Source organism: Oncorhynchus masou, chromosome 15 (assembly GCF_036934945.1).
Source record: "Oncorhynchus masou masou isolate Uvic2021 chromosome 15, UVic_Omas_1.1, whole genome shotgun sequence".
NCBI lineage: Eukaryota > Metazoa > Chordata > Actinopteri > Salmoniformes > Salmonidae > Oncorhynchus > Oncorhynchus masou.
Genome location: NC_088226.1, coordinates 71,375,819 through 71,383,040, shown reverse-complemented (window position 1 = coordinate 71,383,040; position 7,222 = coordinate 71,375,819).

Genomic DNA, 7,222 nt, shown 5'->3' with positions numbered 1-7,222 from the left:
CTGATGAATAGTTAGCCTGGTCCCTGATAATAAACTGATGAATAGTTAGCCTGGTACCTTAAACTGATGAATAGTTAGCCTGGTCCCTTAATAAACTGATGAATAGTTAGCCTGGTCCCTTAATAAACTGATGAATAGTTAGCCTGGTCCCTTAAACTGATGAATAGTTAGCCTGGTACCTTAAACTGATGAATAGTTAGCCTGGTCCCTTAAACTGATGAATAGTTAGCCTGGTCCCTTAATAAACTGATGAATAGTTAGCCTGGCACCTTAATAAACTGATGAATAGTTAGCCTGGTACCTTAATAAACTGATGAATAGTTAGCTTGGTACCTTAAACTGATGAATAGCCTGGTCCCTTAAACTGATGAATAGTTAGCCTGGTCCCTTAAACTGATGAATAGTTAGCCTGGTCCCTTAAACTGATGAATAGTTAGCCTGGTCCCTTAAACTGATGAATAGTTAGCCTGGTCCTTAAACTGATGAATAGATGTACCTTAAAATAGTTAGCCTGGTCCCTTAAACTGATGAATAGTTAGCCTGGTCCCTTAAACTGATGAATAGTTAGCCTGGTCCCTTAAACTGATGAATAGTTAGCCTGGTCCCTTAAACTGATGAATAGTTAGCCTGGTCCCTTAAACTGATGAATAGTTAGCCTGGTACCTTAAACTGATGAATAGTTAGCCTGGTACCTTAATAAACTGATGAATAGTTAGCCTGGCTTAAACTGATGGTAGCCTGGTCCCTTAAACTGATGAATAGTTAGCCTGGTCCCTTAAACTGATGAATAGTTAGCCTGGTCCCTTAAACTGATGAATAGTTAGCCTGGTACCTTAATAAACTGATGAATAGTTAGCTTGGTACCTTAAACTGATGAATAGTTAGCCTGGTCCCTTAAACTGATGAATAGTTAGCCTGGTCCCTTAAACTGATGAATAGTTAGCCTGGTCCTTTAATAAACTGATGAATAGTTAGCCTGGTACCTTAAACTGATGAATAGTTAGCCTGGTCCCTTAATAAACTGATGAATAGTTAGCCTGGTCCCTTAATAAACTGATGAATAGTTAGCCTGGTCCCTTAATAAACTGATGAATAGTTAGCCTGGTCCCTTAAACTGATGAAAAGTTAGCCTGGTCCCTTAATAAACTGATGAATAGTTAGCCTGGTCCCTTAATAAAATGATGAATAGTTAGCCTGTTCCCTTAAACTGATGAATAGTTAGCCTGGTACCTTAATAAACTGATGAATAGTTAGCTTGGTACCTTAAACTGATGAATAGTTAGCCTGGTCCCTTAAACTGATGAATAGTTAGCCTGGTACCTTAAACTGATGAATAGTTAGCCTGGTCCCTTAAACTGATGAGTAGTTAGCCTGGTCCCTTATACTGATGAATAGTTAGCCTGGTCCCTTAATAAACTGATGAATAGTTAGCCTGGTCCCTTAAACTGATGAATAGTTAGCCTGGTACCTTAATAAACTGATGAATAGTTAGCCTGGTCCCTTAATAAACTGATGAATAGTTAGCCTGGTCCCTTAATAAACTGATGAATAGTTAGCCTGGTCCCTTAATAAACTGATGAATAGTTAGCCTGGTCCCTTAAACTGATGAATAGTTAGCCTGGTACCTTAAACTGATGAATAGTTAGCCTGGTCCCTTAAACTGATGAATAGTTACCTTAAACTGATGAATAGTTAGCCTGGTCCCTTAAACTGATGAATAGTTAGCCTGGTCCCTTAATAAACTGATGAATAGTTAGCCTGGTCCCTTAAACTGATGAATAGTTAGCCTGGTCCCTTAATAAACTGATGAATAGTTAGCCTGGTCCCTTAATAAACTGATGAATAGTTAGCCTGGTCCCTTAATAAACTGATGAATAGTTAGCCTGGTCCCTTAATAAACTGATGAATAGTTAGCCTGGTCCCTTAAACTGATGAATAGTTAGCCTGGTCCCTTAATAAACTGATGAATAGTTAGCCTGGTACCTTAAACTGATGAATAGTTAGCCTGGTCCCTTAATAAACTGATGAATAGTTAGCCTGGTCCCTAATAAACTGATGAATAGTTAGCCTGGTCCCTTAATAAACTGATGAATAGTTAGCCTGGTCCCTTAATAAACTGATGAATAGTTAGCCTGGTCCCTTAAACTGATGAATAGTTAGCCTGGTACCTTAAACTGATGAATAGTTAGCCTGGTACCTAATAAACTGATGAATAGTTAGCCTGGTCCCTTAAACTGATGAATAGTTAGCCTGGTCCCTTTAAACTGATGAATAGTCCCTTAAACTGATGAATAGTTAGCCTGGTCCCTTAAACTGATGAATAGTTAGCCTGGTCCCTTAAACTGATGAATAGTTAGCCTGGTCCCTTAATAAACTGATGAATAGTTAGCCTGGTAATAAACTGATGAATAGTTAGCCTGGTCCCTTAATAAACTGATGAATAGTTAGCCTGGTCCCTTAAACTGATGAATAGTTAGCCTGGTCCCTTAATAAACTGATGAATAGTTAGCCTGGTCCCTTAATAAACTGATGAATAGTTAGCCTGGTACCTTAATAAACTGATGAATAGTTAGCCTGGTACCTTAATAAACTGATGAATAGTTAGCCTGGTCCCTTAAACTGATGAATAGTTAGCCTGGTACCTTAAACTGATGAATAGTTAGCCTGGTCCCTTAATAAACTGATGAATAGTTAGCCTGGTCCCTTAAACTGATGAATAGTTAGCCTGGTACCTTAAACTGATGAATAGTTAGCCTGGTCCCTTAAACTGATGAATAGTTAGCCTGGTCCCTTAATAAACTGATGAATAGTTAGCCTGGTCCCTTAAACTGATGAATAGTTAGCCTGGTCCCTTAATAAACTGATGAATAGTTAGCCTGGTCCCTTAAACTGATGAATAGTTAGCCTGGTCCCTTAAACTGATGAATAGTTAGCCTGGTACCTTAAACTGATGAATAGTTAGCCTGGTCCCTTAATAAACTGATGAATAGTTAGCCTGGTACCTTAATAAACTGATGAATAGTTAGCCTGGTACCTTAATAAACTGATGAATAGTTAGCCTGGTCCCTTAATAAACTGATGAATAGTTAGCCTGGTCCCTTAATAAACTGATGAATAGTTAGCCTGGTCCCTTAAACTGATGAATAGTTAGCCTGGTCCCTTAAACTGATGAAAAGTTAGCCTGGTCCCTTAATAAACTGATGAATAGTTAGCCTGGTCCCTTAAACTGATGAATAGTTAGCCTGGTCCCTTAATAAACTGATGAATAGTTAGCCTGGTACCTTAAACTGATGAATAGTTAGCCTGGTCCCTTAAACTGATGAATAGTTAGCCTGGTACCTTAATAAACTGATGAATAGTTAGCCTGGTCCCTTAATAAACTGATGAATAGTTAGCCTGGTCCCTTAAACTGATGAATAGTTAGCCTGGTCCCTTAAACTGATGAATAGTTAGCCTGGTACCTTAAACTGATGAATAGTTAGCCTGGTACCTTAAACTGATGAATAGTTAGCCTGGTCCCTTAAACTGATGAATAGTTAGCCTGGTCCCTTAAACTGATAAACCTTAAACTGATGAATAGTTAGCCTGGTCCCTTAAACTGATGAATAGTTAGCCTGGTCCCTTAATAAACTGATGAATAGTTAGCCTGGTCCCTTAAACTGATGAATAGTTAGCCTGGTCCCTTAAACTGATGAATAGTTAGCCTGGTCCCTTAATAAACTGATGAATAGTTAGCCTGGTCCCCTTAAACTGATGAATGATTAAAATGAATAGTTAGCCTGGTCCCTTAAACTGATGAATAGTTAGCCTGGTCCCTTAATAAACTGATGAATAGTTAGCCTGGTCCCTTAAACTGATGAATAGTTAGCCTGGTACCTTAAACTGATGAATAGTTAGCCTGGTCCCTTAAACTGATGAATAGTTAGCCTGGTCCCTTAATAAACTGATGAATAGTTAGCCTGGTACCTTAAACTGATGAATAGTTAGCCTGGTCCCTTAATAAACTGATGAATAGTTAGCCTGGTCCCTTAATAAACTGATGAATAGTTAGCCTGGTCCCTTAATAAACTGATGAATAGTTAGCCTGGTACCTTAAACTGATGAATAGTTAGCCTGGTACCTTAATAAAATGATGAATAGTTAGCCTGGTACCTTAATAACTGATGAAGCCTGATGAATAGTTAGCCTGGTCCCTTAATAAACTGATGAATAGTTAGCCTGGTCCCTTAATAAACTGATGAATAGTTAGCCTGGTACCTTAAACTGATGAATAGTTAGCCTGGTCCCTTAAACTGATGAATAGTTAGCCTGGTCCCTTAATAAACTGATGAATAGTTAGCCTGGTCCCTTAAACTGATGAATAGTTAGCCTGGTCCCTTAATAAACTGATGAATAGTTAGCCTGGTACCTTAATAAAATGATGAATAGTTAGCCTGGTACCTTAAACTGATGAATAGTTAGCCTGGTCCCTTAATAAACTGATGAATAGTTAGCCTGGTCCCTTAATAAACTGATGAATAGTTAGCCTGGTCCCTTAATAAACTGATGAATAGTTAGCCTGGTCCCTTAATAAACTGATGAATAGTTAGCCTGGTCCCTTAAACTGATGAATAGTTAGCCTGGTCCCTTATAAACTGATGAATACTGATGAATAGTTAGCCTGGTCCCTGATGAATAGTTAAACTGATGAATAGTTAGCCTGGTCCCTTAAACTGATGAATAGTTAGCCTGGTCCCTTTAAACTGATGAATAGTTAGCCTGGTCCCTTAAACTGATGAATAGTTAGCCTGGTCCCTTAAACTGATGAATAGTTAGCCTGGTCCCTTAAACTGATGAATAGTTAGCCTGGTCCCTTAATAAACTGATGAATAGTTAGCCTGGTCCCTTAATAAACTGATGAATAGTTAGCCTGGTCCCTTAATAAACTGATGAATAGTTAGCCTGGTCCCTTAATAAACTGATGAATAGTTAGCCTGGTCCCTTAATAAACTGATGAATAGTTAGCTGGTCCCTTAATAAACTGATGTCCCTTAATAAACTGATGAATAGTTAGCCTGGTCCCTTAATAAACTGATGAATAGTTAGCCTGGTCCCTTAATAAACTGATGAATAGTTAGCCTGGTACCTTAAACTGATGAATAGTTAGCCTGGTCCCTTAAACTGATGAATAGTTAGCCTGGTCCCTTAATAAACTGATGAATAGTTAGCCTGGTACCTTAAACTGATGAATAGTTAGCCTGGTCCCTTAATAAACTGATGAATAGTTAGCCTGGTCCCTTAAACTGATGAATAGTTAGCCTGGTCCCTTAAACTGATGAATAGTTAGCCTGGTCCTTAATAAACTGATGAATAGTTAGCCTGGTCCCTTAAACTGATGAATAGTTAGCCTGGTCCCTTTAAACTGATGAATAGTTAGCCTGGTCCCTTAATAAACTGATGAATAGTTAGCCTGGTCCCTTAATAAACTGATGAATAGTTAGCCTGGTCCCTTAAACTGATGAATAGTTAGCCTGGTCCCTTAATAAACTGATGAATAGTTAGCCTGGTCCCTTAATAAACTGATGAATAGTTAGCCTGGTCCCTTAAACTGATGAAAGTTACTGGTCCCTTAATAAACTGATGAATAGTTAGCCTGGTCCCTTAATAAAATGATGAATAGTTAGCCTGTTCCCTTAAACTGATGAATAGTTAGCCTGGTACCTTAATAAACTGATGAATAGTTAGCCTGGTACCTTAAACTGATGAATAGTTAGCCTGGTCCTTAAACTGATGAATAGTTAGCCTGGTCCCTTAAACTGATGATTAGTTAGCCTGGTACCTTAAACTGATGAATAGTTAGCCTGGTCCCTTAAACTGATGAATAGTTAGCCTGGTCCCTTAAACTGATGAATAGTTAGCCTGGTCCCTTAATAAACTGATGAATAGTTAGCCTGGTCCCTTAATAAACTGATGAATAGTTAGCCTGGTCCTTAAACTGATGAATAGTTATAAACTGATGAATAGTTAGCCTGGTCCCTTAATAAACTGATGAATAGTTAGCCTGGTCCTTAAACTGATGAATAGTTAACCTTAAACTGATGAATAGTTAGCCTGGTCCCTTAATAAACTGATGAATAGTTAGCCTGGTCCCTTAAACTGATGAATAGTTAGCCTGGTCCCTTAAACTGATGAATAGTTAGCCTGGTCCCTTAAACTGATGAATAGTTAGCCTGGTCCCTTTAAACTGATGAATAGTTAGCCTGGTCCCTTAAACTGATGAATAGTTAGCCTGGTACCTTAATAAAATGATGAATAGTTAGCCTGGTACCTTAAACTGATGAATAGTTAGCCTGGTCCCTTAATAAACTGATGAATAGTTAGCCTGGTACCTTAAACTGATGAATAGTTAGCCTGGTCCCTTAAACTGATGAATAGTTAGCCTGGTCCCTTAATAAACTGATGAATAGTTAGCCTGGTCCCTTAATAAACTGATGAGTAGTTAGCCTGGTACCTTAAACTGATGAATAGTTAGCCTGGTACCTTAAACTGATGAATAGTTAGCCTGGTCCCTTAAACTGATGAATAGTTAGCCTGGTCCCTTAAACTGATGAATAGTTAGCCTGGTACCTTAAACTGATGAATAGTTAGCCTGGTCCCTTAATAAACTGATGAATAGTTAGCCTGGCCCCTTAATAAACTGATGAATAGTTAGCCTGGTACCTTAAACTGATGAATAGTTAGCCTGGTCCCTTAATAAACTGATGAATAGTTAGCCTGGTACCTTAAACTGATGAATAGTTAGCCTGGTCCCTTAATAAACTGATGAATAGTTAGCCTGGTAGCCTGGTCCCTTAAACTGATAAACTGATGAATAGTTAGCCTGGTCCCTTAATAAACTGATGAATAGTTAGCCTGGTCCCTTAAACTGATGAATAGTTAGCCTGGTCCCTTAAACTGATGAATAGTTAGCCTGGTACCTTAAACTGATGAATAGTTAGCCTGGTCCCTTAAACTGATGAATAGTTAGCCTGGTACCTTAAACTGATGAATAGTTAGCCTGGTCCCTTAAACTGATGAATAGTTACTGGTCCCTTAAACTGATGAATAGTTAGCCTGGTACCTAATAAACTGATGAATAGTTAGCCTGGTCCCTGATGAATTAAACTGATGAATAGTTAGCCTGGTACCTTAAACTGATGAATAGTTAGCCTGGTCCCTTAATAAACTGATGAATAGTTAGCCT